The sequence below is a fragment of the Equus asinus genome, chromosome 14 (assembly GCF_041296235.1).
Source record: "Equus asinus isolate D_3611 breed Donkey chromosome 14, EquAss-T2T_v2, whole genome shotgun sequence".
Lineage (NCBI taxonomy): Eukaryota > Metazoa > Chordata > Mammalia > Perissodactyla > Equidae > Equus > Equus asinus.
The window spans coordinates 10,678,828-10,697,219 of NC_091803.1; the positions used below are offsets into that span (position 1 = coordinate 10,678,828).

The window sequence follows — 18,392 nt, forward strand, 5'->3', positions numbered from 1 at the left end:
CTAGATAAAGACCAAATAACTCTTGTGATTTTATTCGGTGCGGCCTGACATTCTAGATATTGAAGGGGGTCATGAGTGGCACGGCTGAGGATGAGAAGGCAGGGGTCATGGAAGTTCACAGAGGCAAGGGCATCAGGGAAGCTCACGAGAACCAGCAAAGTGGCTAACCTTGGGCTGAAACAAGCAAGGCCAGAGAGGTGTGAGCACGGAGATCCTGAGCTAGACAGACAGCAGGCTCCAGGGGAAAACAGAGCTGAAGAGGAGGAAGGAGAAGTCACTGTGATCAGTCGTGGGGATTTCAGAATTCACACTAGGTTTAGGGTAGGTCCACATCAGGGTTTCATCCTCTCGCTGGCCAATAACATGCTTTCATGCCATTTGATGGAAATGAAATACAAACTATGAGAGAGTAAAAGAAGAAAACTGGCTAAAGAGTTTTTCAGTCCCTGAAGTGTCTATCAAATCCAATGCCAAGTACTATTCAGGTCTTATAACCTCCCTTGTTCCTGTGTTCTGGCTCCAGTCAGGACACCCCTGGGCCCAGAGCTCCTGAGGTTCATCTGGTGATGGGGCAGGTGTCAGAGTGACTGTCCTAGCTTTCACAGGAGCCTTTGTTCAGGGGCAGCAGGGAGAGAGGGGCCCCTCCTCTTTAATGGTGCTATCAGAACATAGGCTTCTTTGATCTTGTCTGGAATACTGATGGATAAGACTCTCTATGCATTTTATAGGAATATAAAAGACAAACAAGAATGATTTTTAAACACACGAAGCTTTAAGCTACAGATTTGCAGACACATTTTCCCCTTCCTTATTGCCTATCTCTAGTCTTTCTGGGAGGAAACACACATCTTGGTGTTGCTTTCTTTAAAACAAGAGAAAGGAGTCAAAACAGTTAATCTCACACGCTTCCCGTGATAGGGAAAAGGCAGTACACGCTGCTGTAGGAGGAGACCTTGGGAGCAGAGCCAAAGTAGAGGATTTTCCCAATGGGTCCCCATAATGATGCTCTTGGAGGAGGAGAGACTCAGAGTCACCCAAAGGTCCAAGGCGAGGCCAGGCCCATGAAGGATTCAAGTGGATGGAAGTGATGGTCACATCCCGTGAGGAGCCCAAGGAATCATAGCCAGAAGATAAGGGGTGGAGGTGGCCCTGAGGTTAATGACAGGAGAAGACATAAGAAGGACAAACGTACAGGGGCCTATGGTCAAGGTTGGAAACTTCAGCAACTAAGATGGTGGTGTCATAAACAGAAAAGAAAGATGCAGAGAGAAAAGCAAACCTGCACTGGGAATAAGGAATCGGCGGAACTAGTCTGCCTGAGACTATCAGGACACGGCTTCTTCAACTGCGGGTGCGAGAAGCTGGGAAAATCAGAGAGGGGATCACAACCCTGATCACCTTCAAATTCCAATTTAACAGACACCCAAGCTCCATCTTCTTCCTAAGACAGCACATCAGTGCCTCTGTATCTTTAATTGTGCATCTGGAAAATCAGCTTCTAAAGCAGCCATTGTGGTGGCTGACATGGAGGGCCTATGGTAATCACGCGACAGCTGTGAGAGCTTTGGTCTTGCAGACCCTCAAACACCTGCCATTTCTTTCCCCCACCTCTGCCCTTCTGTTAGCAACATTCACAGTTGGAAAGATTTAAATCCCTTCATGTGAGTTACTGCACACATGCCAAGTAGATGCTCAATGGTCACCTCGTTCACTCACCATCTGCCAACTTTGTAGGATGTGTGAGTTGAGTTCATGCCTCAAGAAAATGTCACAATGGTTAAATCTCAAGAGTCACCTCCAGATAATCTAAATTTTAAGTATTGAATGTGTAAGTGACACAGGACTGGTGTTTAAAAACATTTGCATAGGAACTCAATTCGAAACCATCTTGTGGGGCTCAGGCCATTGAGTCAATGTCTCCAGAGGCTCTGGCTCTTCAAACATGAATTCCTCCTGTTTCATTAGTTTGTGCTATTGCTGTGGCTCCCAAGGGGTTACCTTTGGGACAAGAGACTTAACCATGGCATTGAGCTTTCAACTGTGTAGGAAATAAACTCAGAAACACCCATCCTTAACCAAATTTGTTTCACTTCAGGGAAAGAACAGATATGGGGTTCTTAAAAATTAACGAGCGGCATTGATATTGAATTTTAGATTAAATGATTTTTACTAAAGCCTCTAAAAAATACCCCTTTTTAGCAGGTCAAAGAGCTCTGCTTCAGAAATGACAGCACAGCCTCCCGGTGAACTGCTTGTGTGCAGTGTCTCTTTTTCTTCTTCCCCTTCCACCTCCTAGAGAAGCTCTTCAGGATCCTCAGATGGGGGGCTGCTGTGTGGCCAGTTCCAGGGGGACTACTCACATCCGAGTCCATTCACGTGACTCTCCATCACTGTTAGAGGCACAGGGGTCAGAGAGAAAACTTGTCCTCGCTGTGTAAATACACAGACAAACCTCTTAAAGAAAGCTTTCTCAGTGTCTTAGGTCAGGCTTCCCAGAAGCAGGGCCTGAGACAGTGACTCTGGTGAAAAGGATTCATTGGAGGAGGGCTCTCTGGAGGGGGTGCAGTGTGAGGGAAGAAGAGACAGGAGAAGAAAACTAAGCAAAGGGGCTGTCTCAGCTGGAGACTAACTTCTCCCTCGTATCCCAGAAGGCTCTGGTCCACCTTGAGGCCAGGCTTCCGGCTTTTTGTGCCCCAGTCAATCATTGGCCACTGACTGTCCCCTGCGGCCAGGAGTAACCTCCCAGGCAAGGCAGCTCCATTTGAGCAATGAATACTCACAGCAACTGAGGAAAGAGTGTGCCACCAGTGAAGGGGACCCGGGCAGGGCACCAGCAGCATCCACTACACTTGGGGAAGGAAGGGAAGATCAGAAAAGCAGAGACGGCCTCTCCGAGCAAGCAGCATATAAGCTGAGTCCAGAAGGATAAGTAAGAGCCAGGATAAGTAAGAGACTTGGAGGAAAAGCACGGAGAATGGTGAAGGGAACAGCACTCGCAATGGCCCTGGGGTAGAAAAGAGAATATGGACCTCCTTTCCTCTTCATTCAACGTGCTCTGGCCTCTGATTCTGGGCTGGAGGGAAGTGTGTAGTGGTATTCCTGTAAGGCAAATGCAGGGCAGGCAAAGAGTTTTGTACTTTGGGCTTCTGCAAAGGACCCAACAGATTTGTGGAAGAAAACATCATGAGTAAGCTCTGGGCCCTGAAGATTGCTAGTCTCACCTTTCACGTGCACTCATCTCTGTACAAAAGTATGTTTATCTGTTTTAGGGAGATAAGTGAAGATTCCTTGCCTGGAAACTTTACAAACGTCCAGGAAGGCCAAGCTCTTGGTCTGCAAGGGTGTAGCGTCTCCTGTTCTCAAAAGGGTAACATGGACCATCCCTCCCAGGTATGACATCCTATGTGCCATCTAATGATTTGTGGCACCCAAAACTCAATGAAGATAGAACATAGACAGACAGATAGATGGAAGACCAGGATGTTCAAATACAGTTTTCTGGCATATGAATTCTGAGACATCAAAACCTCCCTAGGAAATGAAACACCTGAAGTGTCTAGTGAAGTGGAAGGCACTGGGAAGAACTGACCCTGTGTCCCCTCAGTGTCCCAGCAGGGGGTGTTTGGATGAGCATATTCAACTCAGCAGGAACCGAGCAAGGCAAGTGGCTGCAAAGGGGCAACTGGTAGGTGAGAAGGGCTTCCATTTTGTTTGCAGATAAAAGCTTCTCAGGACATATTTCTTGGATAGTGAATAAAGAGCCCATTGAGGGCTGGCCTCTCACCAGCCACTGTAAAGACAAGCTGAAAAGAGAAGAAACAGAAAAAAAGATAGGATAACAAAGGGGGATGGGAGATTTATGGGCTTAGAGCTCCAAATTTAAACATGAGATATGAGAATTTCAACTAAAGATGGTGATTTGGGGACTAATATATACGAAGGTCCTTAAAAACGCCCCCAAAAACCATCTTGTATTTTAAAAAGAATGAATCCGTGGTAATGCTAGTAAACTAGAATGGCAGTCAGCTGGAGGACATCTTGAAGAAATCCGAGAAGACAGAAAGCAGATAGGTCTGACTGATGAAAACAGATCACAGAAAGATGTAGACCAAAATGCTGGAGAAAAGAGGGACCCTTCCCACAGGGGTCCTTTGAGAGCTCCAAGCTCCTAGTCCACAAACATCAAGGACAGAGATGAGACAGGGTACAAGCATGAAGGTAACTGGTAAATGAATCACAGGCCAAGTCCTCCCCCAAGGTCTGTTTCCTGACTTTACATCTTTCCCTCTCTCTCTCCTTTGCTCACCAACTCCAGCTTCATTGACCTTCTTTATGTCCTTTTAACACGTGAAGTATCTCCCCAGCTCACCACCTGCGCTCTTGCTGTTTCCTGTCTGGAACAATCTACCTCCAGACTTTCACATGGTTGGCTCTTCCTTGTCACTCAGGTCTTGGCTCAAACTTTAGCTGCTCAAAGCATTCTTCTCTGATCACAGTATCTAAATGAGATCCCAACCCCAGCCAGTCACATCACCCTGCTTGCTTTCCTTCAGAGCATGTGTGAATCTCCGAAGTCGTCTGACTCATTTATTTCTTTGTTTCTCATCACCTGAGGACAGAAGCCTTATCTACTTTGTTTATCAGAGTATCTACAGTAGCTGGAACATCAATACAATGTGGTGTTTGTATCAGTGAGCTCTTGCTGGGTGATAAACTACCCCAAACTCAGGGTCTCAAACAACAACTGCTCATTTAGTTCATGATTTGGATCAACTAGGCAGTTCTTCTTATCTGCGTGAACTCAGCACATCTCTCCCAGGCTCTGTATCCCAGGCATCCATGCTCAGCTGTAGACTGGCTGCTGGTTGGATAATCTAGGGAAGTCTTTGTCACATGCTATGTGTCTGGCAGGCTGTTGGTCAGAGCAACAGAAGCAAATGGGCCACATGCCTCTTGTCATCCTCTTGGGCTTCTTCATAGGAGTGTTACTTTTTTTTTTTTTGAGGAAGATTAGCCCTAACTGCTGCCAATCCTCCTCTTTTTGCTGAGGAAGACTGGCCCTGAGCTAACATCCGTGCCCAGCTTCCTCTACTTTATATGTGGGACGACTACCACAGCATGGCTTGCCAAGCAGTGCCATGTCCGCAACCGGGATCCGAATCGGTGAACCCTGGGCCACCAAAGCAGAACGTACACACTTAACTGCTGAGCCACCGGGCTGGCCCCCAGGACTGTTAGTTCTGATAGCTCAGAATTCATATGGAAAAAAATGTATTTTTAACTTTCCTGTCTTTTACTTATTTTGGGTTTCTTTTGAGCAAGATTAGCCCTATGCTAACATCAGCCACCAATCCTCTTTTTTTTGCTGAGGAAGACTGGCCCTGAGCTAACATACATGCCCATCTTCCTCTACTTTATATATGGGATGCCTGCCATAGCATGGCTTGATAAGCAGTGCATAGGTCCACCCCCAGGATCCAAACTGGCAAACCCAGGCCACTGATGTGGAGTGCACGAACTTAACAGCTATGCCGCCAAGCTGGCCCCTTACCTATCTTCTTTATAAGGGCAGCAAGAGACAGCAAGTCCAGTGTGCAAGCGGTTTTCAAGTCTCTCCTTCAGGTCACTGTTCTAGAATCCCAATGATCAAACTAAGCCACAGGGCCAAGCCAGATTCAAGAAGATGGAGAAACAAATGCCACCTCTTGCTAGGAGGGGCTCCAAAGTCACATTGCAGAGGGGCATGGACACAGGATAGACAGAATTTTCAGCCATTTTGCCACTCTTATCATACTGCTCAATATATGTGTATATATATATATATATACACACACACACACATATATATATACATATGATGAATATTCTTGATTTAAAAGACTGCATCTGGGAAGGCTGGGCTAGTTGGACCACATCTCTCTTCCCTGCCCTCCTCCCAAATATATACAGCAGACAGCAGAGGCTTTTGGCCCCCACATAAAAATCCTAGCTGTGCACACTAAAGAAAATGACCTGCTTACATGCAGATCCCTCCTAATTTGAGTGTAGAACCATGAATGGGAAGCAAAGCAGAGTCTGAGGAAACTCTGGAACATCCAGCAGGCACCTTAATGAAAAAGGAGAGGCAACACAGCTTTTCTCAAGAAGGAACACATCAAAATAATTTACTGCTCAAGTCAAGTCCTCCCTTTTTTGACTTGCTCTCCACAGCCGGCTGACCCCCACAACTCTGAACTGTCATTTTCCAGTTATGGCACCAGACCCACCAGTACAGGCTCATCCAGAGAGCAGTTTCTTGGCAGAGAGAGCTACACAAATCCAAACGGAACTCCCACCACTTAACAGCCTAGATCTTTATTGACAAACAAGAACTAACAGCCAAGGGTCAACAAATGTGAAGAAAGAAAATCACATACGTGACTCACATTAAGATTAACAAGTAAAATAATTGTGTTTTTAGGAAATAAAGATCATTCAGGAAACAAAACAATGTTAAAAGAGTAAGAAATGACTCTAGTGAGATAGGAAAGATGGCACATGCAAAAGTAAGAACAGACTGCTGCTGCAAAAAAGGAGTAATCAGAGGACGAAAATGAGTGCCTGGGAATTAAAAATATGTTTGACACTAAAACAATTCAGTGGACAGACTGACTAAGAGAATGGGGATGGTTAACAACATGTCAGTGATCTGGTGATAAAGTCAGTGGAATCTTGCAGACCAGAGCCAAAGGCAGAATGATGGCACGTAGGAGAGAAATGTGAAGCAGCATACATGTCTGCCCTTTCTTTTATCGGGGTTCTGGAGGCAGAGAACAGAGGTAATAAAAGGGAGGAAAAATTCAGTAGAAGATAATTTCTGTGAGACAAAGGCTACAGGGGTTTCTGAAGGTCCCCTCCTTTTTTTTTAGGAAGATTAGCCATGAGCTAACATCTGCTGCCAATCCTCCTCTTTTTGCTGAGGAAGGCTGGCCCTGAGCCAACATCCATGCCCATCTTCCTCTACTTTATATGTGTGACGTCTACCACAGCATGGCTTGCCATCGGTGCCATGTCTGCACGCGGGATCCAAACGGGTGCACCCCAGGCCACCGAAGTGGAACATGTGCCCTTAACCACTGTGCCACCAGGTCGGCCCAGAAGCCCCTTTTATATGGGCACTAATCCCATTCCTCAGGGCTCTGCCCTCATGACATAATCACCTCCCAAATGCCCCACCTCCTAATACCATCCCATTGGGCCTTAGGATTTAACAAAGGAATTTTGGGGAGACACAACATTTAGGCCACAGCAATGGGGCCAAAGAAAACGGTGTCATGAATTTTGCTTTGGGCATCGGAAATACTAGAAAAAGGAGGTGTTATTTCTGTTCCACTGTGAAGGACAAATATCAATTCCCACTGAGAGGCAAGGCATTACAGGCAGAAGGAAGAGTATATGAGCAGAAGTAGAAAGGTCTGAAATTTCCTGACAGGTTTGGAGAAAGAGATCAGTAGTTTAGTGTGGCGAGAGTCTGAGATCTATGGCAGGAAGTGAATACACATGAATCTGAAATGATAGGATTGTGCCAGATTGTAAAGAGCTCACACGCTATTCTGAGAGCCTTTTCTACCTGACACTATACATAGTTGGGAACCCTTGGAGAATTTTATGCAGCAGAGCGACATATTCACAATCTACTTAGCTCAGAATCATGAATAGAAAGTGGGTACTTTCTGATGAGCCATTCCGCAGACTCACCTCGATGTAAAAACTCAAGAGTACAGAGAATTTCAATAGCACTAGGAACCAGGAATATTTCACCATTACCTGCTAGAAAACCGGAAGAACTTCCATGAGTTAAACCTTTAAAGCTTACAGGTAGACTGGTGGAACCATTCATGGTAAAATATTTCAAGAAATCTCACAAGCATAGACTTTTCTTTCATCAGAGCGAAGGAATTCAAATCTCCCTCAGTATGGAAACTATTTAGTAGAGGATTCAGAGTCTTTAACACCCTCATCCAGCATCAGTTGTGAGCTGAAACGTGCATGTGGAAGGAAAGGAGCTGTGGGGCGGCCATGGTGAAGTTGTAGCTTTTAGCCACGAATGCAGAAACAGCCCATCCAGGAATGAGTTTTAAATACTGTACAAAGACAATAAGGTAGTGGTATCTCAATATCTCTTCTTAGACATCAGGTTATTATTTTAAAGAATGAGTGACTTTTTAAACTAGAAAGTTTCATGACACTTGGCTATTTTAAACTAGATATCTGGCGGCCAGCCCCAGTGGCCTAGTGCTTAAAGTTTGGCACACTTTGCTTCGGTGGCCCAGGTTCGGTTCCCAGGTACGGACCTACACCACCCATCTGCCATGCTAATGGCAGCTCACAAACACACCCACAAAAAACCAGTGACATCCGCCATCATGGTGGAGTGAGCTCTTCCCTTAGACTCTCTCCCCAAGACACAATGCAAAGGACATTCATAAACCAACAGAGAACATTCACACAACACAACAGACGTCTGAGAGACCCAGGCAGCCATACATTTGAAGGTGGAGGTGCTGTACCCCCGGGAGGAAGTGGAAGGAGCTAAGGGGATCTCCTCTTCCTCCTTGACGGTGATCTAGGGCACAGGACTGCATGTGGCTCTGTGAGGAGAGTGGGAAGGGGTAGCTCTCCGCAGGAACGCCTTTACTCTTGGAGCTGCCTACAGCTGTGGGAAAGCCCCTGAGGAGGCCAAGGAATTGCAGGGGCATCTTTATCAAGCAAGCACCCCAGGGGGGGAGACAGCAAGTGCAGAGCAGAATGCCCCCAGGATTCTGCATGCAAAACAAAGCACCTCTCCCTCCACCTGACATACCAGCTCAGCCAGAGGAAGGGACTCCTACCAGAGCGCATGCACACACATTTCTAAAGCAGCAGCAGTGAGCGGGCAACGGCAGACGTGCCCAGTCAGCACAGATTCCAAAGGACAGGCAGAGATGCCAGGGATCGCGGTGGGCTCAGCATACACAGCTCCTGCCCCTCCCACTCGTAGCAAGTAGAATCTGCGATCAGATACTTCCACTAAGGGGAAGCACAAATCCACCCCCTGAAATAGTACAAAAAGACACTTTAATACTCCAGACCAGAAGGAAAATGACAAGCACCCAGAAATCAATCTTCTCCTGAAGGCACAAAAATTTACAATCTAAACGAAAGACAATTCAAAATAGCTATCATTAAAAAACTCAATGAGTTACAAGAAAACTTGGGAAAGCAGTTCAATGAAATCAGGAACAAAATTTAATGAACAGACAGAATTCTTCACAAAAGAGACTGAAACTATAAATAAAAACCCATCAGAAATGTTGGAGATGAAAGACACAATGAATGAGATAAAGAAAAATCTGGAGTCCTTGAATAACAGGGCTGATTTATGGAACACAGAAGCAGCAGCATGGAGGACAGAAATATAGAAATGCTTCAGAAGACGGAGGCGGAACTATGATAAAAAAGAAATGAAAAAATTCTCCCAGAATCATCCGACTCAATTAGGAAATGCAACAGAAGGATTATAGGTATGCCAGAGGAAGAAGGGAGAGAAAGGAACAGAAAGCTTGTTCAAAGAAATAATAGCTGAGAACTTCTTAAACCTGGGGAAGAAACTGGATTTCTTCCAAATTAACCGAATTTCTTCCGAAATTAACCGAGTGGTTAATTTCATGCGCTCCGCTGCAGGTGGCCCAGTGTTTCGTTGGTTCGAATCCTGGGCGCGGACATGGCACTGCTCATCAAAACCACGATGAGGCGGCGTCCCACATGCCACAAGTAGAAGGACCCACAGCTAAGAATATACAACTATGTACCAGGGGGCTGTGGGGAGAAAAAGGAAAAAAATAAAATCTTATAAAAAAAAAAAAGCAGCTAACCGAACTCCTAATTGTATCAATGTAAAAACACCTTCTCCAAGGCATATATTAGTGAAACTGGCAAAAGTAAATGACAAAGAAAAAATATTAAGGATAGCAAGGCAGGAGAAAATAACCTACAAAGGAACCCCTAGCAGGCTTTCACCGAATTTCCCAGCAGAAACCTTACAGGCTAGGAGAGAACAGAACAATATCCTCAAAATTCTGAAAAACAGAAACTTTCAGCCAAGGCGACTCTATCCATTGAAATTATCCTTCAGATATGATGGAGAAATAAAAACTTTCCCAGATAAACAAAAGCAGAGGGAGTTCATTGCCACAAGACTCCCTCATATCAGAAAGAAAAAGAAAGGGTTTAAAAAGCCTTGAGCAAAGAGATAAATAGGCAGACAAAATCAGAAAACTACAGTTCTCTATCAGGACAGGATAGCAACCAATTATAATATTGTAGATAAAGGAAAGGAACACATCAAAAATAACCATAATCTCATCATTTTAACCACAAACTCACATCAGAAAACGGAAGTTACGACAAAAGTAACTTAGAAGGGGATGAAGAAAGGAATGGAACCTGCTTTAGACTAAGGAAAGAAGAGGCCATCAGGAAATGGACTATCTCATCTATGAGATTTTTTAGATGAACCTCATGGCGACCACTAAACAAACAATCAGAACAGAGACACAAAGGATACATACGGAGAAAATCATTATAGAGAACTACCAAACTAAACTGGCAGTCTGAAATACAAAGGACAAGAAAGAAGCGAAATACAGAACGACCAGAAAACAAGTGATAAAATGGCAGCAGTAAGCCCTCATAGATCAATCATCACTCTAAATGTAAATGGATTGAATTCTCCAATCAAAAGAGAGAGAGTGTAGGCCCGGGCCAGTGGCTCAGCAGTTAAGTGCACATGTTCTGCTTTGGCGGTCCGGGGTGCGCCAGTTAGGATCCCAGGTGTGGACATGGCACAGCTTGGCAAGCCATGCTGTGGTAGGCGTCCCACATATAAAGTAGAGGAAGATGGGCATGGATGTTGGCTCAGGGCCAGTCTTCCTCAGCAAAAAGAGGAGGATTGGCAGCAGATGTTAGCTCAGGGCTAATCTTCCTCAAAAAAAAAAAAAAAAGAGAGAGAGAGAGTGGTGGGATGGATTAAAAAATAAGACCCAACATTATGCTGCCTCCAGGAAACAGATCTCAGCTCTAAAGACAAACAAAGGCTCAGAGTGAACTGACAGAAGATGAGACTCTAAGCTAATGGCAAACAAAAGAAGCAGGTGTTGCTGTCCTTAGACAAAACCAACTTCAAGATTAAACAAGCAATGGAGTTACATCAGCATCATGGTGGAGTGAGCTTGCCCAGGACTCTCTCCCCTCCAAGATACAACAAAAAGGAGCAACCCTATTCCAAAAGAAAATACCCTAAAAGCACAAAAATCCTCGGAGAGTCACGGCAGCCACACAACAGAGGGGGGAGAGGCTTGAGCCCTGCCTCAGAGGAGCTGGCACAGGGTAAGAGAGAACTCTGCTCCCTCCCCTAAAGACTGTGGTCACAGGGGCTGGCCCCCTGGCCGAGTGGTTAAGTTCGCGCGCTCCGCTGCAGGCGGCCCAGTGTTTCGTTGGTTCGAATCCTGGGCACGGACATGGCACTGCTCATCAAACCACGCTGAGGCAGCGTCCCACATGCCACAACTAGGACCCACAACGAAGAATATACAACTATGTACTGGGGGGCTTTGGGGAGAAAAAGGAAAAATAAAATCTTAAAAAAAAAAAAAAAAGACTGTGGTCACTGCCAGGGAGGCTCCGTGACAGAAGGAGTGGGGGAGGGGTTGCGCGTCTGTGGAATCACCCGGGACTCCCTAGGGCCCTTGCGGCCTAAAGGGAAGCCCTTTAACAGGGCAAAAGCTTTCACTTAGGGGTGACCTCATCGAGCCAAGACCACAGGAGACCAGATAGCGAGAGCTGATCAGGAACCCAGGACTGCGTGCAGGAGAAAGTGCCCCTCCCCTGACCCGCACTGCTCGGGGCCAGCTCCGCTGAAGGTGGACGGCTCAGAACACACGGCTCTCGACCCCCATCCATTGGCAACAGGCTGTAACTGCAACAGAATACTATCACAATGGGAAAAAGACTCACCCTTCCAGCATCAGGCAACTCATCAAATCTCCAGACCAGAGAGAAAATAAGCACCCAGAATTCAGTCCTGAGGATGCAGAAATAAGCAAACTAAGCAACAATGAATTCAAAAGAGCTATTGTCAAAAAACTCAATGAGGTAAAAGAGAATATAGAGAAACAATTCAACGAGTTCAGGAGCTAGTCCACAAAACAGATTGAAACTATAAAGAAGAATCAATCAGAAATATTAGAGATGAAAGACACAATGGAAGCTATAAAACAAAATACAGATTCCCTGAATGCTCATGTGGACACCACAGAGGAGCGACATGTTGAAATGCTCCAGACAGAGGAGGAGAGAGAACTGAGACTAAAAAGAAATGAAGAAAGTCTCCGAGAAATATCCAACTCAATGAGAAAATACAACATAAGAATCATAGGTATTGAAGAAGGTGAAGATAAGGAGAACAGAGCAGAACATGTGCTCACAGAAATAACAGCAGACAACGTCCCAAATCTAGACAATGAGAGGGAAACGTGTCTGGAGGAAGCCTTCAGATCTCCTAGATGTGTCCAAGTAAAAAGACCTACTGCAAGGCATAAAGTAGTAAAACTGGCAAAAATGAATGACAAAGAAAGAATACTCAGGGCAGCAAGGCAGAAGAAAATACCCTACAAAGGAACCCCTATCAGATAAGCAGACTTCTCTGCAGAAACCTTAAAAGCTAGAAGAGAATGGAATGACATATCCAAAATTTTAAAAGATAAAAATCTTCAGCCAAGTATACTCTACCCAGCAAAAACATCCTTCAGATATGAAGGAGAAATTAAAACTTTCCCAGACAAACAATGCTAAGGGACTTCGTAGCCATGAGACCCATCCTCCCACACCAAGAAATCCTCAAGAAGGCCCTCATACCTGAAAAAATGACAAAGGGGAGAGAGGGGTCACAAAACACAGAGTAAGGAGACCAACAGATAGACAGGATCAGAAAAGGATAGCAAATATTCAACTACAGCATTAGGCTAAAGGGAAGGAATACACCAAAAATAAAGACAATCTTGTCACTTTAACCACAAACTCATGACACAAGTTGGAATAAGATATGAGAATAATAACTTAGGAGGCGAGGTGGAAAGGGACTGAATCAGTTTAGACCAAGGAAGTAAGAGGTCATCTGAAAAGGGACTATGTTATGCACGAGATTCTGAATACAAACTTCAGGGCAGCCACTAAACTAAAAAGCAGAACAGAGACACAAAAAAGAAATAAGGAAAAAACAAAGACACACAGCATAAAAAACGGCATAATTCAATGGGTAGACCAAAACACACAGGACGAGAAACAAAGGAAATGCAGGAAAACTGGAAAACGAGTGATATAATGACAGCATTAAGCTGTCATACATCAATAATCACCTTCAATGGAAATGGACTGAACTCTCCAATAAAAAGACACAGAGTGGCAAGATGGATTAAAGAACAAGATCCAATAATTTGTCGCCTCCACGAAACTCATCTCAGCTCCAATGACAAGGACAGGCTCAGAGTGAAGAGGTGGAAGACGAGACTCCAAGCTAACAGCAAACAAAAGAAAGCAGATGTCGCAATACTTACATCAGACAAAGTAGACTTCAAGACAAGGCAGGTAAAGAGATACAAAGAGGGGCAGTATACAATGATCAAAGGGACACTCCATCAAGAAGAATAATAACACTTATAAATATCTATGCACCCAACACAGGAGCAGCAAAGTTCGTACAGCAACTGTTAACAAACCTAAAAGAAGATATTAAAAATAACACAAGGGAGGATGGAACACTTCCTAACACATTCTACGAGGCCAGCATCACTGACACCAAAGCCTGAGAGGGACAGCACAAAAAAGGAGAACTACAGGCTAATATCGCTGATGAACATGGACGCAAACATTCTCAACAAAATTTTGGCAACCTGAATTCAGCAATACGTCAAAAGGATCATACATCATGATCAAGTGGGATTCATACCAGGGACACAGGGATGGTTCAACATCCGCAAATCAATCAATGTGATACACCACATCAACAAACTGAAGAATAAAAACCACATGATCATCTCAATAGATGCAGAGAAAGCACTTGACAAGATCCAACGGCCATTTATGATAAAAACTATGAAGAAAAATAGGGATACAAGGAAATTACCTCAACATAATAAAGGCCACATATGACAAATCCACAGCCAATATCATACTCAATGGGCAAAAACTGAGCGCCATCCCCCTGAGAACAGGAACGAGACAAGGATGCCCACTATCATCACTCTTCTTCAACATAGTACTGGAGGTTTTTGGCCAGAGCAATTAGGCAAGAGAAAAGAATAAATGGAATCCAAATAGGGGGTGAAGAAGTGAAACTCTCGCTGTTTGCACACGACATGAGCTTGTATATAGAAAACCCCCCAAAATCCACTGGAAAACTAATACAAATAATTAACAACTACAGTAAATTTGCAGGGTACAGAGTCAACTTACAAAATTCAGTTGCTTTTCTATACTCCAACAACAAACTTACAGAAAGGGAAGTCAAAAATATAATTCCATTTGCCAGCGTACCTAAAAAAATTAAGTACCTAGGAATAAATTTAACCAAGGAAGTGAAGGACTTATACAAAGAAAACTATAAGACATGAGTGAGAGAAATTGATAGTGACTTAAAGAGATGTTAAGAGACTCCTTGCTCATGGATTGGAAGAATAAACATAGGTAAAACGTCCATACTACACAAAGCAATCTACAGACTCAATGCAATCCCTATCAGCATCCCACTGACATTCTTGACGGAGACAGAGCAAGGAATACTAAAATTCATATGGGGCAAACATCTCGAATTGCTAAGGCAATCCTGAGAAGAAAGAACAAAGCTGGAGGTATCACAATCCCTGACTTCAAAATGTACTACAAAGCCATAGTGACCAAAATGGCATGGTACTGGTACAAAAACTGGCACACAGATCAATGGAACAGAACTGAAAGCCCAGAAATAAAACCACACATCTATGGTCAGCTAATCTTTGACAAAGGTGCCAAGAACATACAATGGAGAAAAGACAGTCTCTTCACTACTAGCTCATGACTAGGTACTTAAGCAAAGAACTGGAAATCAATGATTCAGAGAGACTTATGTACCCCTATGTTCCCTGCAGCATTATTCACAACAGCCAAGACACGGAAGCAAACCAAGTGCCCATCAACTGACAACTGGATGAAGATGTCATATACGTACATACACACACACATATATATATTTACACACACACACACACAATGCAATACTACTCAGCCATAAAAAAAGACAAACTTGTCCCATTCACAACAACGTGGATGGAACTTGAGGGTGTTATGTTAAGTGAAATAAGCCAGACAGAGAAAGGCAAACACCATGTGATTTCACTCATACGTGGAAGGTAAACACATGAACAAAGAGAACGGTTTACTGGTTACCAGAGGGGAAGAGGGGAGGGAGCTGGGCATAGGGGGAAAGGGGCACATTGATATGGTGACGAACAAATTATAATGGACCACTGACATTTCACAATGTTATAAACTCTTCTGACCTCAATTAGAAAAAAAAGAGGAAGATTGGCAGCAGATGTTAGCTCTGGACGAATCTTCATCAGCAGAAAGAAATAAAAATAAAAAAAATAAACTAGAAATGTGGCTCAAGGCTGTGCACATCACCGACTTCTCCAACTTCAGAGCAGGAACAAGGGAAAGATCACATAGCAACCTGATAGGAACGAAGTAGAAATTACGTCTAACTAATAGGAAAAGGCTGTCCATTTCTCGCTCCTTCATGAATACGCCGACGTGGAAATCAGAACATATATCTCAGCCATATGTCTTTGTCTTATTTTTCTTCAAGACTGTACAGCATGAACATAGAAACGTTCAGCTGAAAAGTCAGGAGAAGAGTCCTTGAAAGACTTCTATTTGAGGAAACAACTATATTTTAGGAAGCTTCTGCTGTGTTTGTGTTCTCAGGAAAATTCAGGAAACTGTTTGCTCTATGAAGCAAGAAATGGAAACTTGTATAAGTTGAGGGACTGAGCTGTAAAGGGAGAGGGTGGCAAGGGAGAAACAGACAAAAAGATAAAGAGAAAGTATTTGGGAAAGAATAAAATTTCCCTTGAGATTACATGCAGCTTAGAAACAATCAAGATCAGTTTTTACATCACTGGGAATTGAATCAATGATGTTGAAACCATTCTTGAGAAACTCTCTCAGAAAGAAGGAGATAAAGGAAAAGAGAGAAAATAAGAAGAAGATTCCAGAGATGGAAAAAGATTTTCAATAGAAGAATGATTGGCATGTCTGAGGGAGAGAGCAGAGCAGATGAGAAAAATAATCTTTCAACACATCTCAGAGAAAACTTTCTGCAACTCAAGGAGGGCCCCGATCATCAAAAGGAACACATCAAATATGAGGCCAAATTGATGAGAAAAAAATATGACCATAACACATATTGAGAAAGTTTTGGAACTTCAAGAATAAATAAAATTCTCTAGGGATTTAGGAAGAAAGAGAAAAAAGGCCACATTGGAATTAGATTGCACATCTGCAATTCTAGGATACAATGGAGCAATGTGTGTGGACAAAGACGAGGGACAAAACTGTGTGAGATAAGCATTCGATACCCAATCTCTCACCCACGAGCGAAGACAAAAACAAAAAGATTTACACTAATGTGCAAAGACTCCCAAGATACACTATTCCATCTAGCAACAATACTAGAAACACAGTTAAAAGATGAGTCAGACTCAGAGAAAACAGGAGCAACACGTAAAATAGACAAATGGTTAATATCCACACTGAAGAAGGAGCTCCCAAAACCCAACTAAGAAATTGCTAAGGGGTAGGAATAAATAATTGACTGAGAAATAAATACAGATGACCAATAGGCAGCAAGGACACAATCCATTAATTAAAAATGAAACTGGCATCGAAATACCATCGGATCAAGAAAACAACAGGAAGAACATCACGTGTGGGAAAGGCCTGTGAAAATCGATACTGGGAAGAACTCTGGGAGAGCCTTCAGGGTCTGGAAGATCAAGACAGCTCCCTGGATCCAAAACTCTCCACAGTCATACAATCGACCTCCTCCAAATCATACAGTCAACAAGGAGAACCAACGAAGCCACACAGAAGCAAGTCTGTAGCGTCACAAGATGACCAAGACGACCATAACCTTCAAATGACCTGCACGTTCAGAAAGAAATGCCAACTTCCAGCCCAGATCCGACCACTGCTGAAAGCCTTTGGCAGAGTGGAGGATTGCAAGGTTTAAGACTCCATGGAAAGGACAAGGTCATGGAGGAATCAGATAAAACACATCAAACCACCCTCAAAAGAGGAAGTCCAACACTACCTGCTGAAATACGCAACACAGGCGAAGGACTCGGTAGTCCTGGGCACTGGCCACGAGCACGCAGCTGCAAGGGGAAAGGCTCTGGAGGTGTCAGCCTTGGAGAAGCACTGCTTCCAAGGGAGAAGCAGAAATTGGCAAAAGAGGCGGTGCTCCTCCGAGACGGGGCCATAAGGAAAGAGGATGGAAGGAAAGAAAAAAGGAATAGGAAGGATTTTGCATAAAGGAAAGAGAAACAAAATATACCCCTTAATTCCCAATTGCGTTATGTTTAAAGAAACTGCGCTTCACCATCCTGACAGAAGTGGGCTCTCTCACACTAGGAACCCTGTCCATACAACATCCAGGAACAGGAAAAAAAAATTCCATACAAAGTTACTGTAAGAAGAAGAAAAACTGAATCATAACATTTCAGTCGTTCAAAATTTCTCCTCTGCTCCTCCAAAAACAAGGAGGAGAAAAAATACAGCACAACACTCCACATTTAATTATTTCAAACACGCATTGGAAGATGTTAAAAAAAAAATCTAGAAATAGAAAGCCACATATTAAGGCAGAAACGGACACAGCACAGAAATACCGTGAGATCCGATCAATTTCTTTTAAAAGACAACAAATAAACTAAAACTAGAAGGTGCCTTAACAATCCCGTACAAGACGGAGAGCTGCACTCCTCAGAACCCATCGAGACCAACGTCACTATCTTCTTCACGTCTGTCCTTCCAGCAAGACTTGGTTCCAAGGAGCCAAGACCACAGGGGCCGCTTCAGCGCCCGACTCCCGGGCACCGCATCCCCAGGCTGGCCCCGTGCCCGGAACACACCGCCCGTTCCATGAACGTGTGACGCGCACGAAGAGATCCCCCCCCCTCGCTCCGCGCGCCGCACAGCTGTCCCGCGACCTGACGGGCAACTCTCGGCGCACAAGCCTGTTCCTCAGAAACACGCTCGCCTCCCACCAGGCCCCAGGC

General features: G+C 44.1%; 1 protein-coding gene across 1 annotated transcript in view; it reads right to left on the reverse strand.

Annotated features, from left to right (window-relative positions):
- LOC123282395 (heparan sulfate glucosamine 3-O-sulfotransferase 4-like) overlaps positions 1-18,392 on the reverse strand; it is a gene marked incomplete at its 5' end in the record, with an annotated part of 133,690 nt that overhangs the window by 5,856 nt on the left and 109,442 nt on the right. The window contains 1 exon segment of the mRNA XM_070485368.1: positions 9,618-9,837.